The 26809-nt window shown below is 54.3% G+C and overlaps 2 long non-coding RNA genes across 4 annotated transcripts in view; one reads left to right on the top strand and one right to left on the bottom strand.

Moving 5' to 3' along the window:
- LOC139080189 (uncharacterized) overlaps positions 1 to 26809 on the bottom strand; it is a 46651-nt gene that overhangs the window by 17779 nt on the left and 2063 nt on the right. The window lies entirely within an intron of this gene.
- Positions 547 to 12192, top strand: LOC139080190 (uncharacterized). Its single transcript, XR_011534477.1, has 3 exons — positions 547 to 750; positions 2670 to 2806; positions 11464 to 12192. It is a non-coding gene; the product is annotated as an uncharacterized lncRNA (long non-coding RNA).

Here is a 26809-nt window from a genome sequence, read left to right as displayed (position 1 = left end):
ACTCAGGAGCCCAAGGGATCCTGATAGCGAGGAATACTTGTACATATTTGGGGACTGTGTGCCCCCACATTTTTACTGAGAAAGATGCACAATCAAAGAAGTCAGAGACAGATGCTTAGCCCACTGGAGTAGCGCAGTTTACGGCACAGGTTAACAGATGGGAGAGGCGAGACTCTCACATCGCCCCAGGAGACAGAAGCCATTATCCTCTCCTATAGATGACGAAACTGAGGCTCAGAGACATTCATGAGCTTCTCCAAGGTTACAGGGCTAGACAGTGTCAGAGCCAAGACTCAACCCATCTGGGTCTAACCCCAAAACTACACAGTTTCAACCAAAGTCCCTCTCACCAAATCATGAGGAAGAGCTTGGCAAAGGCAGCCCCGTGGCCAAGTTCCCTCCTTATCAGCAAGTTCTGGGCCGCTCCCCCACGGCACATACACACCCTGCCCAGCCACCTCCTTATCTACACACCTCGGCTCAAGGTTGCCTTTCCCCAGCTGGGCGCTCCCCTAGCCCGGCCTTCCCTGTTGGCTGTTGTCCTGCAGAAGCCGTGGGCTCCCTGAGGACTGTCCTCTGAGCCCTGGATGCTCCGCCAGGGACGCGGGACACAGTAGGGCTCAGCGGATGGTTGTGAGTGAAAGGACAGGCGTGACACACACTGAGGAGCCCTCACACTCGACCATATGTGCAGGCGTGGGACTCGGGTCCCTTCTGGTGCTGACACCCTACGATGACCCTGAGCCTGAGGTAAGGGAGTGTGCAGCGACCCTCAGACCAGAAAGAAACCCCAGCGGTAGGGTGGGGGTGCTAAGAAAGAAGAGGCGGCAGGCACAGAGAGTACACGGGGGAGAGGCTTGGAAGGGGCATCTCCCCATTTAGCCCCTGACGGTGACAGCAGAAAGAACCAAGTGAACAGTGGCAGTGGGAGTGGGGCGCAGCAGCAAACCTTCAGATCCCACCTGACCTTCTTAAAAGGCCACCGAGGATCTGCTGCCGTGGGCCCACCCCTGTGACGAGGGGGTGCCGCCCTCCCTGACCACTGCCTGACGTTGGCTGGTGCCCCTACCCTGCACCCACCGTTGCCCTCCCACGGGACCCCTCTGTCTTTGACTTGGGCTGGTCTAGTGCCCTGGGAATGTTTCTGTGAATGGTGCCAGTTTTAGGCTGTGCTCAGGCGATCTGGAAGGAAGGGTGTGTGGTCCATGGGGGTCATAACCATGACCCATAACCTGAGAGTCTCCTTCCTCCACCGCCTCCTAAGGATGGACGTCCTTGGAGAGGTCACGGACTGTTCCAGAGAGGGTGCTCCTGGAGCGTCTCCCACTACCAGACAGTGGGTCACAGGCTCCCAGCTGATGGGTCATCCAGGACTCAGAGGCCAGTCACGTGGGGATGGCCAGGACCCTTAGGGGATGCAGAGGATGGGGGCTAAGAAAGGGGCCCCAGCGGCGTGGGGATGGAGGGATGGAGAAGGGGGAGGACGTCATCCTACCGCCATCCTGACCCTGCCCACGTGCCCCCAAACACATGTGCAGGGACCAACACAGCCCCAGACACAGGGGCATCCACACGCACATGCCCACAGGCATGAGTATGTCCCTGTTGACACCTTCCCAGCACACACGCATGTACCCATGTCTACACACACGTTCACGTGTCACCATACAAGACATATCTGCACAGGAGGAAGGACCACATGCCCCTGAGATGGCTCTTTCTTCCCTCTCCCACCCTCTCCCACCCTCTCTCACTCCATCCCACTTCACCCAACCTGGCCATCTTCTCCACATCAGCAAACCACCCCCAAGAATCTGGTGGAAACCCCGAGGCCAGTGACCTGGTTCTCACGTTCCTGAGGAGTCAGGATTTCACCTGCCGCAGGCCATTCTGCCCTCCAGAGGCCAACTGCTCCCCCAGATACGACCCCCAGCCTTCCCCCTCACACACACCACACTGTGGTCTCCTCCCACAGGCTCCCTGGACAGAAGTGCCCCCTGCTTCATCTCTTTCTCTGCTGCGCTCTCCTAGCATACCCGGCGCTTCAGCTCTGGTGACAACTTCCAGAGACCCGAGCCTGCCCTTGGAGAGCTGGGCCAATAGGGAGCAAGATGCAAAAAACGCATACTCAGGGGTTTGGCCCCAACCTAGGTCACCTAATAGTCAACGATGCAGCCTCAAACTGAGTCCTGACCCGCATCACAGTCAAGCCCTGACCGTGGCCCAGCCACAGAGGGAGCCTTGACTCTAGTTAGAGACCGTCCGTCAAACCTGGGTGACAGCCTAGGCCTGGCCCCGACCCCAGCCAGGGGCCTGACCCGAAGCCCAAAATGAGTGCTTATAAGTCTTGAGCTTGGCCACAGACTGAATGCTGATCCTGACTCCAAAAATGAACACCTATCCTGGTCACAGCCTGAGCCAATATCCTAAGTCCAGACTAAACCATCTATAAACTGAGCCCTATTCCAAACCCTAGACAACCCCGACCCTGACCCCAGACTGAAGCTTTGTCCTTGTCTGAGCTTGAGCCCTGATCTTGACCCCAGGCTGCGCCCTCACCCTCTCCCAGAATGAACCTTTACCCCCTATGGCCTGAGCCCTGACCCTGACCAAATCCTGGCCCTTCGCCCTAAGCCAATGCTCTCAGAAAAGGCTGCCTTTATTCACAGGAGGAACGGTCCTCCCCTCTCCCAAGGACAGAAACCCCAGCTGAAGCCTAGGAGGACCTGGAGAACTTTCCACAGGATCCACACGACGGCTTCCGCTCCGTGGCCGGAGGGCAGGGCCTATCATTCCCATTTGACAGGTGAGGAGACGGATTCTTGGGGGGGATAACTTGTTCCATGTGGGTCCGAGGATAGAACTGGAACCAAAGGCAGAAGCTATACGGAGACAGATTTCAGAAACAACTTCCCCACAGTCTGGACTGGCAAGGACGGGGCGAGCTGCGTGTGGAGCGGGAGCTCCGTGTCACTGGAGATGTGCCAGCAGAGGTGGATGGCTTGTTGGCTGGTGCTACCGAGAGGCCTACAGGAAGCGGCAGGGAGAGGCCCATGGCCTCAGAGGGCCTGCCAGCTCACCAGCCTACCAGCCCCAAGATCTTACGGGGGCTTCACTCCTCGTTCAGGTGCCCTGAGCTCTTACCCCCAACCTAGTAGCCCCCTCGATACAGCCCGGACGGCCAGACCTGGAAGGCCCCAGAGTCTCCCATCTGATGAGGGAGAGACCCAGCCCAGCCAGGTGGGACCACATCCCGCCCTCCCCTGCTCAGGTTCCTCTCACTGCCCCTCCATTGTCTGGACCAGGCCTGGATGGGAGATGAGGCCCACCTTGCCAAGCTGGCATTGGGCACTGTCACTCTGGGGGCAGTGCCAGGCTGTCTGTCCCAGTGTGAGTTCCCACTCCGCCCTAGGCTCAGAAATACAGAGCCAGGACTAGGGAGGACAGACCTTGGGCACCAAGATCCAGAGAGGCTAAGTGGCCTGCCTTGGGTGGCACAGCCAGGCAGGGGCATATCAGGATGAGAACCCCAGACCCTGGCACCTGCCCCACTCACACGGCCCCACAGCTGCCCCAGGAGGGCAGGAGGATGGTGGGGGGACTTGGTGCCAGGCAGCAGAGGCTGGGGTGGGGGGCTGGATGGCCCCTCGTGCCGCCACCCCCCAAGCCCCCCGGCCGCCCAGCTGCCGGCACATCCGCCCAGGCCCAGACATCAATCCACACCAGGCCCTTGCTCCCTCTTTCTTCTCTGCCCTCCTCTTCCCTCCCCAACTCGCGTCTTTTTTTTTCTCCTCTCTCTCTTCCAACATGTCATTACAGTAGAAACAAAAAGCGCGGGGACAATGCGGGCATTGACGGCGGCCCCCTCCCGGCCCCCTCCCCCCACGGTGCGTGCCAGCACTCTTTCCACCCGCCCAGGGCTGGAAGCACTGCCAAAGGAGCCCTGCTAATAAACAAGAGGAACCAGATAAACCAGGAACACAATAGAGGGATTTGTTGCACTCAGAATGGTGGGAACAATGTCAACGTCGCGCGCAGCTGCTTCTAAGCCCCCACCCCACCAAGTCCTGCCAAGCAGCTCCCTCGCCCCCCAGCCCCTCTGATTTATGAAAGGTCAGAGGGCATCATGGCTAAAGGGCCCCTTCCTCGCATCCCTCTTTAACCCTTCGGACACAATGGTCCCTTCTCTGGGAGGTGGCGGGTGGGGGCGGGTGTCATGCACAGCACTTCCTGGAGCATCCTGGGGACGGCTGGTGGTGGCGCAGAGGGAGGAAAGGGCTCCAAGATGCCTTCAGGCCAGGGGCTTCATCCGGAGTGATGGCCTCATTGCAGGAGGCCTTCTTCTTGGTGACCCCCAAGGGTATGGCCAGAGCCCACAGTTGGGTCTACAAGATGGCGACCCAGGCTGATGCCTGAGCTGTGCTTTCAAGGCGAGAGAGATTCGCTGATGCCCTCATGGGTGCTGAGTCCCTCACTGGATGCTGTGGTGCGAGGATGAGCAAGACATAGTCCCTAATTTGGAGAAGCACAGGCAGCGGGTGTGTGGGAGCCCAGGGAAGTGGGCCTAATGCTGCTGGTGCTGGGCAGGTAGCAGGACGGCCAGGGGAGAGCTGTGAGGGGAGGAGATGCTTGAGCTGGGAAGGCTGCACAAGCTCAAGCAGAGGCTGGGAGTCAGACGCCCTCCTTCATCACTTCACCGCAGCTTTTTGTTAGTAAAATGAGAGTAACAATAATACTCACCTCACAGGGTACTTGGGAAGATTAAATGATACACATAAGGTACTTAGAACCGAGCCTGGCACATGGTAAAGTTCAGTAGGTGTGGCCATTATTATTACTGTTGTTGTTGTTGTTGTTGTGGCTGCTCACAGCCACCCTGAGCTTCATATCATGACCCCACAAAAGATGGGCAGCAGGGGCTGGGCCGCCCCTCTGCTCACACCTGGCATTTGCAGAGCCTGGTGTCCAGCCCAGGGCTCCATACTCCAAATGCAGGGATCTTTCCTGCCTGCTCAACTGCTGGGGATGGACGCTCAAAACTAGGAGCTGGCATTAAGGACAGAGGAGGGCCAAACGGTCTATTTGGGGGCCAATCTCGAAATTGGCTCTAGCCTGTCTTCCCTCCTAAACAAAGATCACATGGAATCCTTAATCACGTCACATTTAAGCCCAGACTGGAAGAAGGAAGATGTATAGTGAAGTCTCCTGTCACCCACCTCTTACAGGGGCCTCCTGACAACACCTTGACTGCTCCCTGCTCCCCATAAACCATCCCCACCACCCCCACTGGGGCCCGAGGCCCCTTCTGTGGGCACCAATTCTTTCTCCAACAGAGGAAAGTAGACATTCATAATATCACTAAATTCCAATCTTTTAGGAAATCCTGTTAGCTTTATTTTCAAAACACACTCAGAATGTCTACTCTGACTTCTATTCAACATTGTACTAGAAGTCCTAGCCAGTGCAATAAGGCAAGAAAATGAAATAAAAGACACACAGATTAGAAAGGAAGAAGTAACACTATATATTTTTTTTTTTTTTTTTTGAGGAAGATCAGCTCTGAGCTAACATCTGCTGCCAATCCTCCTCTTTTTGCTGAGGAAGACTGGTCCTGAGCTAACATTGCTGCCCATCTTCCTCTACTTTGTATGTGGGATGCCTACCACAGCATGGTGTGCCAGGTGGTGCCATGTCTGCACCCGGGATCCGAACCAGCGAACCCTGGGTTGCCAAAGCGGAACGTGCACACTTAACTGCTGTGCCACTGGGCTAGCCCCAAAATAACACTATCTTTATTCACAGGCAACGTAATCATCTATATAGAAATTCCTAAATAATCTACAAAAAAGCTACTATAAAAAATAAGTGAGTTTAGCAAGGTTGCAAGATACAAGGTCAATATACAAAAAACAAAATCAATTCTATTTCTATGTACTAGCAAAAACAATCAGAAACTTAAAATTTTTACATATCATTTAAAATAAAACCACAAAATAGGAAATACTTAGGGATAAATGCATTACAAATGTATGACATCATGACACTGAAGAGGGTGGAGAAGAAAGGCTAAGACCTGAATAACTGTAGCGTGGCGTTTTTACTAGATACTGTAAAGCTAAAGACAAAAATAACCATATACAAATACTGTATGCTGGTTGGTAAATTTGTTTCTCACAAGGCGTGGGCTAGCAATTCTGAGGCCACTTTACATATACGCTAAGTTTGAATAAATAGGTAGATATACAATAGATAATGAGAGCCAGGTTTCTCACTGGCAGAGAAAGAAATGACAAATAAGCAATGGGGAAAGGCTGGAATAAACCCTGTGGTGCTGGGGGTGGACCTGAATTTCCCTCTCCTTGATTGTGAGCCAGACTTAGTGACTCACTCCTAACAGACAGAGGATTAAAAGGGAAAATAGTATCTTTATAGGGGAGGAACGTGGCAAACACCACCTTAACCAAGTGGTCAAGGTTGACATCTCCATCATAAGGCATATCTGTATCGTGCGATGAGAAGGGCACATCCCCTACGTAGTGTTCTTCCCCTAAATCCATGCCTTCAGTCTAATAACAAGAAAACACCAGAAAAACCCAAATGGAGGGACATCCTACAAAATGCTTGATCAGTCCTCTTCAAAAATGTCAAGGTCATGAAACACAAGGAAAGACGGAGGAACTGTCACAGATGGGAGGAGACGAGACAACTAAATGCAATATGCGGTCCTGGCTTGCATCCTGGAACAAAAAAAAGGACATTGGAGGAAGCTGGGTGAAGGATATACAGGGACTCTTTGTGTTGCCTTTACAACTCTTCTCTAAGTCTAAAATTATTTCAAACTAAAAAGTCAAAAAAAAAAAGTAAAAAGCCTACCACTTAATCTAGCATAAAAATACAAAATACTTAGGGATAAATTGGACAAAAGATGAAACCTATAAAAGATCGCTGAGAGAAATTAATGAAGATATAAATAAATGGAGAGATATCCACATTCAGGGATTGAAAGACTCAATGTTGGGTTGTTTTGTTGTTTTTTTTAAGATTTTTTTTTTTCCTTTTTCTCCCCAAAGCCCCACCATACATAGTTGTCTATTCTTAGTTGTGGGTCCTTCTAGTTGTGGCATGTGGGACGCTGCCTCAGTGTGGTTTGATGAGCAGTGCCATGTCCGCACCCAGCATTTGAACTGACGAAACACTGGGCCGCCTGCAGCGGAGTGCACGAACTTAACCACTTGGCCACAGGGCCAGCCCCTCAATATTGTTAACACAGCAATTCTTCCCCAAATTGCTCTGTAGATTTAACCCAATCCTAACAAAAATCTCAGCAAGGTTTTTGGGAGAAATTGACAAGCTGAGTGGAAAATGTACATGGAAATGCAAAGAATCTAGAATAGCCAAGACAATTTTGAAAAAAGACAAAGTTGGAAGAATTATACTGTCTGATCTCCAGACTTATTATAAAGGTACAATAATCAAGACAGTGCGGCATTAGTGTAAAGACAGACAGACGGAAAAACAGAGAGCCTAAGAACAGACCCGCACATATGGTCAAGTGATTGTCAACAGAGGCACAAAAGACAAGCCGACAGGGAAAGGAGAGTCTTTTCAACAAATGCTACTCAAACAATTGAATAGCCATGTGCAAAAAAATGAACCTTGACCCTTATCTCACACAATATACCCAAAAAACCAATAAATGAGTAACTCAAAATGGTTCACAGGCCTAAAATCCAGAAATCTAAAACTTCTAGGAGAAAATCTTTGGGACCTTAGTTAGGCAAAGATTTCCTAGATATAGCATTAAACGCACAATCCATAAAAGAAAAAATTGATAAACTGGACTTAATCAAAATTAAAAATTTTTAGTCTTCGAAAGACATCATCAAGAGAATGAAAAGACAAGCCAAAGACCGGGAGAAAACATTTGCAAATTGTACATCTAATAAAGGACTTCGATCAGAACCTATGAGGAACTCTAAAAACTCAATAATAAGAAAACAACCCTATTTTAAAAATGGGCAAGGTGGTCGGCCCCGTGGCCGAGTGGTTAAGTCGGCACGCTCTGCTTTGGTGGCCCATGATTTCACCGGTTCAGATCCTGGGCGCAGACATGGTACCACTCATCAGGCCATGCTGAGGCAGCATCCCACATGCCCGAACTAGAAGGACCCACAACTAAAATATACAACTATGTACTGGGGGTATTTGGGGAGAAAAAGTAAAAAAAAAAGATTGGCAAGAGTTTTTAGCTCAGCTGCCAATCTTTAAAAAGAAAAAAAAAAAAGGGCAAAAGATTTGAAGAGACACTTCACCAAAGAAGATAAACAGATGGCAAATAAGTCCACAAAAGATGTGCAGGATGATTTGTCACCGGGGAAATGCAAATTAAAACCACTGCACACGAGACACTACTACACATTTACTAGAGGGCTAAAATTTAAAGGCCTGAACAGACCAGGTGTGGTCCAGGCTGTGGAGGAGGTGGAACTCTCATGCACTGCTGGTAAGAAGGTAAAATGGTACAACCACGTTGGAAAACAGTTTGATAGTTTCTTTTTTTTTTTTTCCTTTTTTCTCCCCAAAGCCCCAGTACATAGTTGTGTATCCTAGTTGTAGGTCATTCTAGTTCTTCTATGTGGGATGCCGCCACAGCATGGCTTGATGAGCAGTGTGTAGGTCCGCGCCCAGGATCCGAACCGGCAAACCCCAGGCCGCGGAAGCACAGTGCACAAACTTAACCACTGGGCCATGGGGCCGGCCTCTGATAGTTTCTTAAAAAGTTAAATATACACCTACCATACAACCCAGCCACTCCACTCCTAGGCATTGACCTGGTCAAAATGAAAGGATATGTCCACACGACTTGTACATCAATGCTCACAGCAGCTTTATTTGTAACAGACACAATTTGGAAACAACTCAAACATCCATCAACAGATGAATGGATAAACACATTGTGGTCTACCTGTACAATGGAATATTTTTCAGTAGTAAGGAGGGTAAACTATTGATGCACACAAACGACGTAGATAAATCTCAAAACAATTACGCTGAGTCAAAGAAGTCAAACCAAAAAAAAAAGGGAGACTATATACCGTATGGTTCAATCTAGACATAACTCTAGAAAATGCAAATTAATCTCCAGGAACTGAAGGCAGATCATGGGGTGCCTGGGGATGGGTAGGGGCAGAGGAATGGATGACCAAGGGGCAGGAGGAAAGTTTTGCGGCTGATGGCTATGTTCATTTTCTTGACTGTGGTGAAGGTTTCATGTGTGTATTCGGACATGTCAAAACTCACCCAAGTGCACATTTAAATATGTGCAGTATATTGAATGTCAACTATACCTCAATAAAGCTATTAAAAAATAATAACTTTTAAACAGGAGAAACACATACAAGCAGGAACCTGCCTCCTTCTCTCTGCCACATGCCGCCACCCTGGCCATCGGGGCCACCCTGGCCATCGGGGCCACCACCTGTCCTCTGAAGGACCTCCGCGGCCTCTCCTCCCTGGTCTCCCAGCTCCTGCCTGGCCCCTCAGGCCATTCTCAGGTCCCCCTCCCCCACTGCTCCTGTCCCTCGAAAGCCCCAGGCACACTCCCACCTTATGGCCTGTGCCGTGGCTGCTCCCTCTGTCTGGAATGTTCTTTCCCAGACACCCATACACCTAACTGCCTGAGCAACGCAGGTCTTCTCTCAGCGTCACCTTCTCCATGAGGCCTGCCTCAAGCACTCACAACTGTGAGCCACTCCCTTTCTCCTCCTGACACCCCTTTCCTGCTCCACTTCCCCCCATATCGCACCATAAACAATTAACTTATTTTGGGTTTAGTTTGTTTCCGTTGACTGGAACTTGTGTTTTTGTCAGAGCTCACTGATATAGTCTGAGGGCCCACTGTAGGTGTTCAATAAGCGTTTGCTAAAAGGGTGTTTCAGGTGTTCCAGACGCTGTGCTAAACGCTATTCCTGGATCACATTAACCCCTGAGAGGGGCGCTGTAATTCTGCCCACTTTACAGATGGGGAAACTGAGGTGCAGAGAGGTTAAGCACGCCCAAACTTACTCCAGAACCTTGCTCTTAACCTGTGTGCTGTGCCATCTCCTCTCCAGAGCTTGGGTCCCCTGGTCACAACTTCTGGTCACACCTGGTATCTGCAACCCGATGCCTCCCAGTGGTCTGGACCCCAGGCCCCGCCCCACCCCCATTCCAGGAGCTGACCGACATCTCACACGACAACAGGAAGAATAACCTTCTTGCTTTCCTCTGGGGTGCTCTCTGCCTGGGTCCAAAAGGGATGTGAAGGAGATCAGAAGGGTCCATAAAATATAAATGGCTTCATTAGAAATGGGGCAGGGGAGTCAAGGAGGGTGGGTCGGGAGATGAAGGGGAATGTGGGCAGGGCCCTAAAGGGCAGTGGGCAACATGCAGACCCCAGTGCCTCTGAGTGGGGCTCAAGTCCTGCTGACGGGTCACAGGGCAGCCAACAGTCCGCACTTCAGCGTCCTTGGGACAGAAACCACCACAGCTCCAACCAGTTTAGTTCCCGCCGCCCTCTCTCAGGCACGGGTTTCTTCACCGTGCATGACTCAGCAATTATTTAGGGGGCCTGCCGCGGGCCATGCGAGGCATAGCAAGGCACAGTGGGGCCCAAGGCCCTGTGCCCGGCCCCCAGAGGCCCAGAGGCATTGCTCCTGCCTCCTCCTCCTTCCTCGTGGAAGGGGGTCTTGGCGGCAAGGGGGCTGCTCCACGGTTTGAGCCCAGCCTGACAAGATTCTCCAGGTCCCTCCGAGCTCCTGTTCTTCTAGGCTGCCCTCAGCCACGGCCCCTGCAGCTCCCCCACCTCCTCTGAGAGGGCCCTTCCTTCTTCTGGCTCATCTTCACACGTCAGGACTCTTGTCCCTAAACATCGCACCCTGCAGGTGAGTGCCCCCTCCTGCCTGCCGGCCTCCCCCAGCTGCCCACCCAGCCAGCCCCTCAGGGTCTGCCCTGTCACCCAGCCTGCCCTGCCTCTGCCCTCTGCCCTCTCAGGAGGTGCCCCTACCCAGGCACCGTCCTGGGTGGGTGCTGACAGGAGACCCAATGACCAAGAGGCAGAGGGCCTGCCAGACACATAGTCCCTGCTGTCCAGGCGCTGGCGCTGCTCCCGCAGGCTCCTGGGGCACCGGCACGGTGTGCTGGGCCTCCAGTCGGGAGCCAGGTCCACGTTGCCACTCTGTGCTCACCCCTGGTGGCCTCAGGTACATCTCTTGCCCTCTTTGGACCTCTTGGATTTATTCACTGAAAAATGGAGCGCTTGCAAGTAGTAATATCCAAGTTCCTTCCAGGTTTCTGGAGCCTACGGCTTCCCAGAACATCTAGAAGACAGGAGCAGGATGCACGCTGAGAGCTCCAACGGGGATCCCAAGTCAGCCCACTCCCTCTCCAAAGCGCCTTCTAGTCAGGGTGTCATTTTAATTTCAGTTCTGCGAGGTGAGGATGAAGGACCCCAGGATGCCCGCGGTGCAGAAGAGGAAGCTGGAGCTCAGAGAGGTGGCGGGCCTCCCCAGGACCACAGCATAAACAGAAGTGATAGAGCTGGGACCACAGCGGCTGACTCAAGCCTGCTCTGTCCGTTGCCCTCCACTGCCTCTGCCCCGAGCCAGGCCCTTCCTGGGGGCTCCGTGTGGGTGGGACATATCGGGGGTGATAGATCAAGCAGGATGGAAAGGTTGTTCCTTGCTCCCCTAGCTGGCCCTGCCCCAGAGCTAAGTTGACCCCCCAAGTTGGGACTGGAGTGAGAGGGTGTCAGCTCCCAGTGGACAAGGACAGATCTGGCTTCTCTCCTCTACTCACAACACGTGCTACGGCGCCTGTCCTGGAGCATGGTTTGTGCTCAATAAATAGCTGCTGAGTGACTGGCTGGAGGAGGATGGCCCTCGCCATGGGGTGGGGGTCTATGGTCAGTGTTCCAAGATAGCTCTGACCCTCTGACCCCACAAATAATCCCAGGGTCCCTTGGGCACGTGCACAGCCACCCACACGCCTGCCCACGTCCCTCTCTGACCGGCTCGCTACCCTCCCTGGACACCAGCTGTCCCTCTAGGCTGGCACTTCAGCACAGTGGAAGGCAGGACAAACTTTTGTAAAGAACCAATCCTTTGTGGACCAATACTTTTGTAAAATACAATAAAATGGATTACTAAAAACTGATCACACTCTTGGAAATTGCAGCTATGTCCAATTGTTCCACGAGTTTCTAAAGTCTGTACCTACCTAAGTCCTGTACTTACCTAAATCCTGACCTTATCACTTTGGGAGTGTGCCAGTGCGTAGCCCTCACTTGGAGGGGGGCTGCTCCAGATTTCTTCATTTCAGGTGCTGGTATCACCCCTCCTATCCCCACTCTGCCTAACAACCCCTCACCCCACCACTTACACAGACCAATTAGTCACTAACTTCCTTCTATCCTAGGGTCTCATTGGTGGGACCCCTCCTCTCCAGCTCCCCAGGCCAGGACCCTGCTCTCCCACGTCTAGTCTTGTCCCCTAACCCCTGGCCACAGTGAGCTTGCAAATGCTCTGTAGTGCCCCATGGCCCTAAAACCCTTCATAGTTCCCAGTTGGCACAACCTGGCCCTGCAGACTCCCCATCCTCGACTCTTCCTCCATCCTCCAGTGTGCACACGCACGGTGTCAGGACCGCCTCCTGCGGGGAACGTGCTCATCCCAACTCCTTTTCACCAGCTAGGTCCTCCCCACGTGCTGCCCCAGCTTCCCCTCCCTCAGCATCCTTCCTCAAAGCCCCTTCCTGCTGCCGTCCTCCAGGCTCTAGGAGGCCCTCTCCCAGCCACTCATGTAGAAGTCGGAGCCCCACCTGGCACCACATAGTTCTGCACATTAACGTCACCTCATAGATCTTATAAGCGGCTGCTCAGAAATCCTTGCATTCTGCACAGCACAAGACCCTGCAGACAGTGGATGCCCACTCACAGCAACCTGTTATTTTTACTGCAATCGAATCACAGTAACTTTTCGCCTCTAATCACAGAAACTCTACGAACCTTTCATCAAATACGGAAATTTGCAACATTAAGGGACTCGCCCAAGGCCACACACCCAGTGAGCATCAGAATCAGGATTCCAACTCGGTTCTGTCGGCCTCTGGAGTTCAAACGTTTAAATATCTACACCGTATATTCATTTGCTGATGGGAAAGGCATATCAGGAAAACACAGATGATCAGGGCTTGCAACCTTATGACCTGACAGGCTACCTTTAGGCCAAAAAGCATTACAAATGATGAGAAAGTGGATTTCATAAGGCTAAAACCTAAAAATAATAAAGACATAAAAACATAAACATTTATGTGCCAAATAACATAGTGTCAACACCCATAAGGCAGAAACTATAGGAGATTCAAGGAGAAATTGAAGCACGTTGGGAACACGAGACTTGAACTCACTTCTCTCAGACCCTGACGGACCAAGTGAGCAAAAGTAAGAATCTAGAGGAGTTTGCTGACCGTGGAGCTGACGTCACCCCAAACACACAGATCTACACGTGGCTCACACGCACCCCACCCTCCACTTGGAGACAATCTCGCTGTCGTGCGTCTAACAGCTCAGACACAGACACATTCAGATGCACACACAGCTGCACACACGTAGGGATAAAAGTGTGGAAACATTTACACTGAACTGTGCCCACTCTCAGGACTATGAGATTAGGGGTGAATATTACTTTCTTCTTTTTGTGTCTCTATATTTTCTAATTTGTCGACAATGAAGACCTATCGCTTCTGTGTTTTCTGACGTCCTTTTTAAGTGCAGGGCGCATAGGATCTGGTTAGTTGAGGATCACACAATGCAGATTTTGGTTAAGGACAGCCCCCCCCCACCCCCCCACACCCCCCCACCCCCCCCACCCCCCCCACCCCCCCCCCACCCCCGTCTCTCTCTCCACCAGGGCAGGTGTGAGGACGGAGGGAGGAGACACCTCACAGAAAGTGCCGGGCCGCAGGGAGCAAGCGGGGGCTGCAGCTGTGCTACGCCCACCTGTTCCCAGCCTCTCTTACTCTCCTCCCCTCTCCCCGCCTTGGCCCTGTCCCAGCACAGGTCCTCGTCATCTTTCGCCAAGATTAACGTTTGGCCTCTTGACTGGCCTCCCTGCCTCCAGTCTCTCCCAGCACCTCCCTCCTCTCCCTGCTGGCCATGCTTCTCCCATGATGCTTTGAGAATGAACTTTAAAATAAAAAAGTTTGACCATGTCACCATTCCCATCTCCTTCTTAACATTTCGCCATGGCTCCCTATCACCCTTAAGATAAAGTCCCCTGTCAACCTTTCTAGTGTCACTCTGGCCTCTCTCCTGTTCTCCATACCATAAGTCCAAAATAGCATTCCAAACATCTTACACTTCTCCCAAATTCCCCATATGCTTTCCTTTCTCTGGACCTTTGCTCATGCATCTCCTCCCTCAGTTACCGTTAACCTACTTCTCTCTCTGTTCAAATCCTTCTCTCTTTAAGGTTTGACCCAAATATCACCTAGACTGGGAAGCCCTCCTTGATTGCCCCAGGCTCAGCCCCCTTTGCTGAGCACCCTCAGTCCCTGGTGCACAGGTTCACTTCATAAGACCCTTGTATGTGCCAGACTAACCCCACATCATATCAACATATTAAAAGGTACCTCTATCACATACTAAATATAATAGTTTGGCTATAAACAGGTTGTAAAGGATTTTTGTGATTTTTCATTTGAAATTTTGATTAATTTCTATTTTGCTGTTTTCATCACACACTTTGAAGCTTGTGCTTTTTCTTTGGTTCTCAAACATTTTTGTGGGCCAATAAAAAGCCTCTAGGCCCTGAGTGCCCCCTGCCAAAGGTTAAGAAGACTGCCCCCCAGAGCTGTCTCCACCCAGTGCTGGCCACTGTTGGGAGCTGTGAATTAGGTGTGTGTCCACCTACCTCCTCCACGGGACCATGGACCTCAAGGTTGAGGGCAGTGCCTGATTCCTCCCTGTGTCCCTGGTGGCCAGCAGACAGCCAGCATGGGGCAGGTGCTCAGGTGCTCCATTGTCCATGGAACGAATAAATTCATGAATTCCCCCCAAAATGTATCTTTGCCTCTCTGAATCTGATACAATGCAACTCATATTCATTTCTGTATCTGTGAACTGTCTATAAAATATTTCTATAATTTACACTGTTCTCTTCAAAGATCTCTGTTCATGTCACGTTGTTTGAGCGTCCTGCGTATATGAGAGCCTACTATGTGCTCATGTGTTACCTCTCCTGAGCTCATGGCAACTCCATGAAATAGGTCCGTTTATCCCTGTTTGACAGGTAAGGAAACTGAGGCTCAGACAGAGAACCAGCTTGCAAGCAAGAGGTTGTGGAGGGAGGCAGTGAACTGGGGACTGTCCGACTCCCAGTCCTTCTCTGACCTCCTCCCGCCCCCCTCGCTGGCCGCAGGGCCCACTGCCAGCCGTCTCTCCTCACTTGCCTCCCGTCCATTGCTCTGCTTCAGGCAGGACGCAGACCTCGCCTCCACCCGCACGCTTCGTGTTGCCGGCAGCAGGGTTGCCTCAGTGTCATCACCCCATTCAATCCCATAAACGTTTGCTGAGTACCTACTATATGCAGAGCACTATGCTGAGAACTAGAGCTAAAAGAATGAATGCCAAGGTCACCAGCTATGAGCTCCTCAAGGGCAGGGACCCAACATAGAGCAGAGAGACAGCAGGACCGCGTCAGCCCACCCTTCACGTTGAGGACGTTGGAGAATGTCCCATTCAAACACCTGCCACACCTCCCAAGCTGGGCAGAGCCCTGGGCTGCCCCACCTCTCACCATGTTGAGTCTGTTCCTCTGGGGGGGGCCTCTGTCCAGCAGCCTCTGGGCTGGGGGCACTAGCCACCCTAGACCCCTATAAGGGGTTAGTAGAGAAACACAGGGACAGGCCTGGCCCACCTGCCGTCCTCCTCCAGGGTCTCTAGGCCAGAGGGCCAGCATGTTCATGAGAGATCCCAAGGTGACCCTCCTGATAACCCCCCAAATACAGAGCACTTTACAGTTTCCAAAGGCTCCATCTCTTTCCTTTCCATTGATCCTGTCCCCATCCCAGGCAGGGGTAAGGAATTATCCAGGTGCACTTGGCTCCCAGAGGCAGAGTTCAGGCTGGGACCCAGGAGTCCAGGCTCCAGCCTGATGTAGAGGGGCCTGCAAGCTCTGTTCATCCCTCAGTACCTCGGAAAGGCCTACCTCTCCTCCAGACCTCAGTTCTCCTTCTGTGCCGTGAGGGGCCACGGCTGGACAGCCCCTAAGATCCCTCAGGCTTCGACATGCCCAGAGTCTACCTGGTGAGGAAGGCTGGGGGAGGAAACTGAGGCCTGGAGCTTTCCAGAGGCCCCGCAGTGGCTGCTCACTCTGTCCCCGCACCATGTTGTCAGGGGGAAAGGCACCGAGTGCCAGCAGGACCAGCAGGATGAGTCACCAGGTGTGGAAAGAATGCTGGCACAGGGGAGGCTTGGGGGCCAGCGAATCACCTCCACCGAAACCACAGCCGAGGAGCAACGAGGAGATTCCTAAGATTCCCCCAGGAGGGCACCAGCTGCCAGGCACAGATTCAGACAGTCAAATGGTGCAGCGGCTGCCTTTTAGCCCAAGGGCATGGAAGCTGCCCAGACCTCCAATAATAATAATAATAATCACAATAATAATAACAAGAGCGCTCAGCGGTTTGCCATTGTGTCAGGTCCTTTACACCTGTTCCCTTCTCTCGCCTCGCAACAAAGCTGCCAGGGGAGTGTATGATGGCTCCATTTTACAGACAAGGCTCTGGGCTCAGCGAGGCAGGAGCTCTGCCCCAGCTCACGCAGGCAGAAAGCAGGCGCCCTGCTCTGACCGGACCAGAAGCCCCATCCTCTGCACCCGCCGGGGGCTCTAGTTCTCTCTGCCCCGCGTAGTCGAGGCAGGTTTCGGCTCAGTGGCCTGGGAGGCCCTCGGCGGGGCAGAGTTAGGGCACTGGGCTGAGAGGTAGAAGGCCCTGGGGCAGGCGGGTGCCCACTCGGGCCTCAGCCTGCACAGCCACAAACCAAGAGTTTGACCTGGAGCTTCGCCAAGGCCCTTCCTTAGGCCGCGACCTTCAAGATATCTCCGGAGGCCTGCAGGACCTCACCCACAGGCCACAGCTGAGGGAGACACAGATTGGGGAGGCTGAGGCCCTGTGGCGGCTGACGTACCCCAGTGCCCCCCGCGTGCAGGCAGCTGAAGGTGCCTGCGGTCCCCGGGCAGGAACGTGGCTGAGCTGGACCTGAGTTAGGCCACTGGACTCTGAGTCAGAGAGTACACCTGGGGAGTCCAAGCTGGCACTCCACAGTGCCAGCCTCAGGCCTGTTTCCACAGGGAACACCAAGGACCTCCAGGCAAAGATGGGAGCAGACAGGGGCACCCAGGAGAGCAGGCCTGTTGGCTGGCCCTGACAAGCCCACAGCCTGGGCTGGGCTCCAGGCCTCAGGGGAGACAGTCACACGGGGGTGGAGGGTGCAGACATCCTAGGAAAGTGGGAAGACAGAGGGGGAGACCCTTGGTGAAGGAATGACAGGAGGGGGTCTCCATCCCGATTGGGGACAGGGGTACATCTGTGATGAAAAGCAGGACTCTTGTCTTAGGGCCGTGGGCCCACCCGCCAGGGCAGGCTCTTGTTAGCAGCCGGACCCTGATGCCCTTCCTTTGACATCTCTGCCTCAAGCCTCTCAACTCCCCCTCAGCCCCCAACTCTCACTCTCTCTCTCTCTCTCTCTCTCTGTCTCTCTCTCTGTCTCTCTCTCTGTCTCTCTCTCTCTCTCTCTCTCTCGCATTCCTCTGGGAGCTGATCAGGGCTTGAATGACACCCCAGATGACTCTTTGCTATTAATTCCCACACACAGAATGGGCCCCTTGTTCTCCTCTCCCGGAGGAATAGCCGTGGCCAAAGCCATCCCAAGAGTTCCTGACTTAACCCTTCTCCTGGCTGCTCCTCTGCGCGTCCCCACACCCAGGGCCATGGGGCCTGCAGGGCGTGGGCACAGAGAGAGAGTCTAGGAAAAACAGGGGCTCTTCCAGCCCAGACGGAGCTCCTGGAATGAAGTCCCCAGGGTGGTACAGCAGGACCACCCCACCTTCCCGGGAAGCCTGACCCTGGCTCCTCACCTGAAGCTCTCGGCCAGGCCTTGGCAGCCAGAAGCCCTCTCCACCGGAATGTGGGCGACCCAGGGTCACCAGCCTCCCTGGGGCCAGCCTGATGTCTCTGGCCCCCAGGGAGGCTCCTACAAGGGGAGGCTGGGAGCTCAGGCCCTTGGCCCCGCCCTGGCCCTGAGAGGGTTAACAGGACTGGAGGCCCGACACCACCTGTCTGGGCAGGTCACTGAGGAGAGACAAGAGTTGCCCATGGCCTCTTTTTTTTGAGGAAGATTAGCCCTGAGCTAACATCTGCTGCCAATCCTCCTCTTTTTGCTGAGGAAGACTGACCCTGAGCTAATATCCGTGCCCATCTTCCTCTACTTTATATGTGGGACGCCTACCACAGCATGGCTTGCCAAGTGGAGCCACATCCACACCTGGGATCCGAACCTGCGAACTTCGGGCTGCCGAAGCAGAACGTGCATGCTTAACTGCTACACCACCGGGCCGGCCCCCTACCCATGGCCTCTTTTGATCCTCTGAGCCTGGAGGACAAAGGAGGAACTGGTCTGTTGAGTGAAAGCCCACCATCCCCTCATTCTCTGTCCCAGCCCACCTTCACCCCTGCCAGCTTAGACACTGAGAGTGGGAAGAGCTTCAGAGGCCTCAAGGCCAGTCCCTCACTGCTCAGATGGGGCAACTGAGGCCCAGAGCAGGAGAGCATGGCCCCTGTCCCTCTGGAAGTCGGTGGAAGAGTCCCAGGTCCCTGGCTTCTGGACCAAGACAATTTCTCCTTCCCCTTCCCCCTCCACTTCCACTTTCCACCTTCTGCCTGCTTTGCCCCAATTCTGCAGGGCTGCTGTGTGACCTTGAGCAAATCATCTTGGCTCTCTGGGTGCTGGAGAGCTCATGCATGAAGGAGACACAAACACCTGCTCTACCATCAATATCCCGACAACCTTTGCCTCTTGCCCTGGGATAAGGTACAAATCCTTCTGTCTGTGACTCAGTGAGGACCGTCCAGGGAGGCTTGAACCCATCCTCCCACCTTATGTCCTGCCTGTGCCCCCAGACACAGTGGCCCTCAAGACACAGTGCCCTCCAAGACACTGTGTGGGGGAAGGGCCTCAAAGGCAAGAACAATTAAGCTGGAAATAAGAAGAGGGAGATGAGGTGCTGGGCACAGGACTGAGGGGGCAGCAGGGTGACCAGGGCATGGTGGAGGGCCGGGCAAGGTGGCCTGGGGAGAAGCTGGCTGGAAACCTGAGCTGGAGCCAGGCGGGAGGGCCTTGCCAGTCAGGAGAGGAGGCACAGCGCGCTCAGCCCCAAGAGCCACTCTGCAATCGTTTGCACAAATCTTGGTTTCTCTAAGTTGTCGCCTCTCCCCATCTCTCTCATTTTCCCAGGACTCTCCACCCCCTGGCAGCCTCCTCACATTTCCAGGTAGACAGGGGCAGGGCGGGTGAGGGATGGCCAGGGGCGAGGGGCAGGGACAGAGTGAGAGAAATTCGTGGAGAGAGAGACCAAGAGAGATGGAGACCTTGAGGGCAGAGCCAGGGGCTGGAGAGAGAGGGAGAGCAAGGACAGAGAGATGACAGCCGGCCAGGGGCAGAGAGGCCCAGAAGGGGAAGGACACTGAGAGACAGAAACAACCAACTGTGGGGTCAAAATTACGAAGCCTCCCAGAGAGAGGGGGCTGTGGACAGAAAGAGGAGAAAGCGGGAGCCATGGCAAGAGAGAAGGAAGTCAAGGCAGAGAGAGTGTAAAACAAGGCCGTGGACAAGGGGGCTGCTACGGAAGAGAAGCAGGGAGAAGGCAGAGCCAGGAGGAAGAGGAGGGAGAGGCGAAAGGAGGAAAGGGACAGCCCTGGCTGCCCTGCTCAGGGCCCCTCCCAGGCTCCTCTGCGTTTCTGGCAGGTCTGTGCAGCCACACAGGGCCCCCGCTCCCTGTGCACCTACTGTGCTCCAGCGCCCTTGCCTTCGGAGGCCAGGAGCACTTGCCTGCTCAGGATGCAGCAGTGAGGAAGGCATACGGAAGCCCAGGGGCATGGCCTGCCCCAGAGGCAGGAACTGAGGCTGGGGAGGGGGGCCTTAGAGACCATCTCTTCCAATAGTTCCCCTACGTGGTGCATCATAATCACGGTGGAGCTTTTAAAAAAGAGATTCTCACCCAAAGCTACAGCGCAGATGAGGCCTGGGAATCAGTGTTTATAGCAGGCTCCCCAGTGAACTTGCAGCAATGCCAGGTTTGGGCTACAGTGACAGATGAAGAGAATGCTAGTGGCCAGAGCGGGGCTGTGCCCATCCAAGGTCACAGAGCCTTCCGGGCCCCAGCCCAGGGCTGCCGGGTGGGTGCACACAGGGCCAGGCACACAGGAAGGGCCTAAGAGGGCAGTGCCCTAGCCCTTTCCCTCTGTCCGTCTAGCCAAGGGTCCAGGCCCAGCTCTCTGGGGCTGCCAGGGCAGTTGCCATCCTGCGGCCCAGAAATCAAATGGGGGAGAGGAAGGCATCGGGCCAAAATGGGATTTCTGTCCCCCATTTCCCTGCCCCCGTCCCCCAAGTGCCAAGGCCTGGGGCTGCAAGCTCTAGCCAGAGATGGGGGTGGAGGGGGGCATGGGGAGGGGGAAGACCCGAGTGCTTCCTGTCCCCCCCTTTACCTCGGCCTCCTTGGGCTCAGGGCTGGGTCCCCGGGGGCGGTAATATCTGAAGCTGACAGATCTGCCCTGTCCTTCCTGCCTGCTGGGGGGAGGGGTGGAGCCGGCTGGGAATCTGGCTCACAGCCTCCATCCCCTCCCCCACTTTGCTAGGTCTTCAGGGGCTTGGTGTCCCACTAAACCCAGCCTCTCCCCCAGGGGCCCCAGTTCCAGAAGCAAGAGCCCTGGACTGGGAATCAAGACGCTGCCTCCCTCACGTCCGGGGACATGACTCCTCCCTCTAACCTCACCTCCCTGCTCGCTTGCACCACCTCTCCAGGCCTCCCACCGCACCTCTCCACACCCGTCCTCCCCATGACGCTATGTTCACTCATTCAGCCATCCATTGGGCACCTCCAGGGTGCCAGGCGCTCAGCTCATCACCGAGGGTTCACGAAGCTGACATCCTTGTGGGAGGACAGACCGTGAATAACCAATCTCAGGACAAATATACGATCGTAAATTGCAGTGAGTGCTACAAAGGAAAAGGCCAGGGTGCTGTCAGAGAGAATCACTGATTCTGGAGGACCCGGGAGGTCTCTCTGTAGACGTGACCTTTAGGCTGAGCCCAAAGGAGGAGCCAACAAGGTGACGGCAGCAGAGCATTTGACGGACAGAGCACGTGTGGAGGCTCGAGGCCTGAGTGGAAGGAGGTGGAGGGCGGCCACTCTGGCAGGCATCTCGGGATGAGAGTGGGGCTGGGTCAGGCCAGGCCAGGCTGAAGATTCGGGACTCTGATCCTGAGAGCCATGAGAAGGAATCGTTTATTTGACCCAACTGCAATCCGAAGTTCTAGCTCCCTACACACACGAGTGTCTGCCACATCGGTGCGCTTTAGAACAAATGTGTAAATGGCTGACTGAGGAGAGTGGACGCGTGGGTCCTGTCTCTCAAAGGGCTAACAGGAATGGGATGACCCAGGCCAGGGGACAGGCTCTCTGGGGAGAGAAGTGGGGCAGGGTTTTAGTGGGTTCTCTCTCTGGCCAATGAGGTTCAACAAGCACTTACTGAGCACCTGCTGTGTGCCCAATGTCCCGCCCTCAGCAGCTGCGTTGGAGAGACAAAACCAGATGTGGGCCTTTCCCTATGGAACTCTAAAACTTCTGACAGTAAATCTGAAAGAACCCCCAGAGATCTCTGTGACCAACTCTCTCATTGCACAGATGAAAGAACAAGTGAGCCCAGAGAGGGCACTGACTTCCCCAAGGTCACACAGCAAGAGTTAGGACCTTGGCAGAGTAGGGAGCAGCTCCTCCCACTGCACCTGCCAAAGCAAGACTTCCACTCAGGATTCTAGCCCAAAACGGAGACACTCAAACTCTCTGACTTCTCAACCTGCCACCTGGTAGAGAGGCAAGATGCATACAAAACCCCTGTGCCTGGCAGCCTCATGGATAGAGTACAATTTCTGCTTGATTCGAAGCCCCTGGACACGCGAGCACACGCCCAGGGCTGTGCCTGGGTCCCCTGCTCTCACTGTATAAGTGCAGCTCTTCCCCCTCAAGAGGGAAGAGATTTTCCTGGGTGTATTATAACCAAGACATTATTACATCCAATACGTTAGCCATCCTACCTGCATCCTACCTGTCACCTGGCAGTTGAAACGACAGAGAAGGCAATTGCTATGTCTACATTTTGTCCCAGGCACCGTGCTAAGCACTTGCTATTTCTTGTTTTGCCTTTTTTTTTTTTTCATCTTCACGACGTTCCCATGAGGCAAGTATCATTGTCCTCATGGTACAGATGAAGAAATCGAGGTGTGGGAAGATCACATAATTGGTCCAATCCCACCACTGATTACTGGCGCAAGGACCAGATTTCAACCTGGTCTCTCTGGCTCCAGATCTCAGGCTCATCATCACCCAGCCCCCTTTTCAACACAAACTGACATCATCCAAGGAAAAGATGACCTTCTTGCGGGGAGGCCCCATGGAGCTCCCACGAACACTACAGTCCCGCTAGATCACCCCGTTTTCACTTTCAGGGGACAGAGGTGAGCCTTGTGGGAGCAAGCGTGTGCTCATCATGCCAAACTCACACGGGCGGCCTTGGCTCTGTTCACACCCAGCCCACCCCCGCCCCTCTGCATCCATTGCCCTGGTCCTGCTAATGCCCTGGCTGACGAGTGAAACGACAGGGACTCAGGGTGGGAAGACACAGGTCCAGTCCTTGCTCTGTCACCCCCTAAACTGGGCAATCTGGACCAGCTCCTCCCCTCAGGCTGCCCAGGTGCCTTCTGGCGGTGGAAGAACCAAGGCCTCTTGCCAGCCCCGCACAGCCCACTCTGCCCAGAGATTAAAGGCAGCTCCAGCCCCTCCAGGGGCCACATCAAGGGTCCATGTGATAAAGGCCACCTTGGCCCTCCCAACCCCACCTTTCCTTCCTCCACCTTCGCCCCTCTGTTCATCCTCACACGTGTCTGCACCACGACACCTAATAAGTGTGTGGGAATGGATGAATGGCTGAACCAACTCCCAGTTCGCCGACAAGCTCCCTGAAGACAAGCTGAGCACTCACCCCTTTTCATTACCCCACAGAGAGCAGAGCCTGGCTGAGGGTGGGTCCCTGGGGAACCTGGTGCAGATGCCATCACAGGAAGGTCAAGTTCCAAGACCCCAGTCAGTCGTGGCCAATCACTTCCCTTTCTGCTTTTGTTCTGAGGGACCACAATCCTACCCTTGCTCCGCCAGCCTCCAGGGTTTCTGGGAGTTGATGGGAGACATCTGATGACAGTACTTGGACAGGATAAGAAGCAATGACCACTGTCAAACCCAAGGTCAACCGACAGCCACCCTTTGAGGGCAGATCCTGAGATGCTAATAACAATAGCTGCCATTTACTGAGCACTGTTATGTGCCAGGCACTGTCCTAAGTGTTTACATACACTATCTGGTTTAATCCTCACCACAATCTGGAAGGAAACCGAGACTCAGAGATGTTAACTCAGGACACACAGCTAATAAGTGAGGGTGCCGGGATTCAATCCTGGAGCTGTCTGACTCAAGAGCACCACACCTTGCTGCCTGTGGATGTTCATCTGCCTGCAGGTCATTCATTCATCTACATCACTGTGTACCTTCCATGTGCCAGGCTCCATGGAGGAAGGTGAGAAAGACCCAGCTCGCAGGTACACATCCCAGCAGGGACGATGTCCTGCTGGAAAGGTGAGCAAGGCAGGACGCAGGGGAGGCTCCAGGCCTGGCTGACAGGCGAGGTGTCCTGTGAGCAGGGTTTGGGCCACAGGGCGGGGGTGGGGAGAATGGACATGGCTGCAGCTTAGGGCAAGAGCAGGGCCAAGGCGGGCTGTGGGAGTTGTGGAGCTCTGTGCTGGGGTCGTGGGGGCGCTGAGAAACTGAGGACAGCACCCTGAGGACGGCCAGGCCCTCCCTGGGTCAGAGCTCCCCACAGGAGCACCCTGCCTTCTTCTCAGCTCTTGGGAGGGAGGATGCAGGAGAGAAAAGGACCAGAGTCAGAGGGAAGTACTCAGGAGGCAGAGGAGTTGGGCATAAGTATTTTAAACAAAGATGCATTTCTCAAGTGCAGAACTTAGAGCTTTTACACCCTCACAAGCTCTGCTTCTCTAAAAAGAGGAAGTGGCAAGCAAGTACTTCTCGACTGCATTTGCCCCCAAAACTCTTCTCAAGAGATGCTGGCCAATGTCTGAGGGATACCAAGCATCCCAGACACCACTTTGGAAACACTGGGTCATGCACTGGCCTCTTGATTTTGGGGGGGCAGGGGGGGGGCGGTTTTTTGGCTGCTGGAGATTAGCCCTGAGCTGACATCTGTTGCCAATCTTCCTCCTTTTTTTTTTGTGCTTGAGGAAGATTAGCCCTGAGCTGACATCTGTTGCCAATCTTCCTCTCCTTTGTATGTGGGTCGCCATCACAGCATGACTGGCGAGTAGTGCAGGTCTGCACCCGGGATCTAAACCCATGAACCGGGGCTGCCGAAGCAGAGCACGCGAAACTTAACCACTATGCCACAGGGCTGGCCCAGAGGCCTCTTGTTTTGAAATATAACTCACTGGCTATCAAATTTGGAAACGCCCTCAGAGGTAACCTAGACTTCCCCTCCTTTTATAGACGGGCAAACTGGGGCCTAGGGAGGGACGAAGGCAGTAGAGGTGACAGGTGGCCCCCACAGCCCGGCTGGAACTTGACCCCCGCCCTGGGTCTCCAGGCGTCTGTTGGGCCGTGGAGGACCTCGGCTGTACCAGGGCTCTGGGTTCCGTGTAGGTCTCTCCCATCAAACTCTGAGCTCCTCAAGGCCAGGGTCTGGCTCCATCACCTCCCCGCCCTGGCTCCTGGCCCTGTGCCCTGCACAGAGGGTACATTCATGAAAGTTCACTGCAGCACGAGAGATTCAGGGGAGACAACAGGAAGGGCCTTCTGGCAGCTGAGTTTGGCTAACAGGAATGAGCAGCCTCCCTTCTCTGAGGGCTCCTAAGAAGAGGGCAGAGGCCGGCTGCCCTGAGGCAGCACTGGGCACTGGCTCCAGCTTCCTTGTTCCCGGAGAGGGTGGGGTTGGGAGGGGAAGGAAGACTCGGGCACTAGGAGCGGCCTTCCTGGCCCAGCTCCGGGACCCTGAACTTGGACCAGAAACAGGGACGAGTGAGAGCCCCTGTCGGGACAGGCCCTGGAATGCTGTCCTCCTCCCCAAGTGAGTGCTCAGGCCCTCTGCCTCCAGGAAGCCACTCCTGCCCACTCCAGCCTCCCTAGTCTTTTCCTCCTTGGAACCCTGACAGCAACTCAGCTCAGGGAAGACTCCCTGAGGTGGTGCTGTGCCCTGGAGAGGCCAAGACCAAGAGGAGGGCATGCCCCTGCCCTCAGGGCTCCCCCAGGAGGGGATGCAGCCCGGTCTGCGTGCCAGGCTGTGTGTGAGGAGATGAGAGAGGTGCAAAGCTATCTCCTTCTCCTCCACAGGAAAGTAAAACAGGAAAAGAATTCCAACCAAGGCGTCCAGGAGTGTGTCCCTGAAAAGAGGGCCTCTGAGCTGGGCTGCTGGCAGCGACTAGGGGAGCGCAGACAAGTGCAAAGCCTGGGGGGTAAGGAGGAGGACCCCGCTGGCTTGGGGTCTGGTGGCAGTCGGTAGAGCAGTCAGGGCTGGGCTGAGGAGGTAAACTGTGGCCCGCCCACCATCAGCTGGGAGAGCTCGGCCGTCACTGAACCTCTCTGTGCCTCAGTTTCCTTCCTAGAAGGAGAACAATGACAGCACCTACTCATAGGGTTGTTGGGAGGACCAAAGAGCCCAGCGACAGCAGCGTTCAGAGCAGGCGGCCCACTGGGGGCTCTGGAAGCATTGGCCTTCCCTGTTGAGGGACACAGATGGGCGACGCCCACCCACAAGGAGCTCATCACACACCACCCTGGTCTGACATTGGGATCTGACGGCAGATTATCAAGACCTGACTGCAGGTCCAGAGCGGCTGCTTGGGCCCCGGGTGCCCTGAATCGAAGAGCGCGTTCTTCTCCGCCTCCCAGCCCCACGTCACCGCTTCTAATCAGCATCCAGCGAGCCCCAACTGTGCACCGAACATTGAGCTGGCACTCATGTTTGCGTGTGTGCATGTTCTTATTTAATTCTCCCATCTGCTTGGGGATGTAGTGACATATATAAAATTATCAACATTTCACACATGCGAAAACCGAGTCTCAAGAGGTTCATAGCATAATCTGCCCAAGGCCACATGGGTACTAGTGGCAGGATTTCCTGAGTCCAAGTCCAGTGCTCTTTCCACTGCACCCCAAACCGAGGAGAACACAACCTGTCCAGAGGTGGGGGTGGCCTAGGAAACACTCAAGGGAGCCGCCCCCCAGCCCCCATACTCTCACCCAGACTAAGCTTCTATCTCAGTCCCTGCTGTACCCTTGACCCCTGGCCCGCGCCCCTCAGCCCTTGCCCTGGCCAATGCACAGCCCCGCCCCTGCCACACCCTGCAACTCCCTACACACCCCAGTGTAACTACAGCTCT

The sequence above is a fragment of the Equus przewalskii genome, chromosome 29, assembly GCF_037783145.1.
Source record: "Equus przewalskii isolate Varuska chromosome 29, EquPr2, whole genome shotgun sequence".
NCBI classification, from domain to species: Eukaryota; Metazoa; Chordata; class Mammalia; order Perissodactyla; family Equidae; genus Equus; species Equus przewalskii.
Note: the sequence above shows the minus strand (reverse complement) of the source record. Positions and strands in the feature narration are given on the sequence as shown.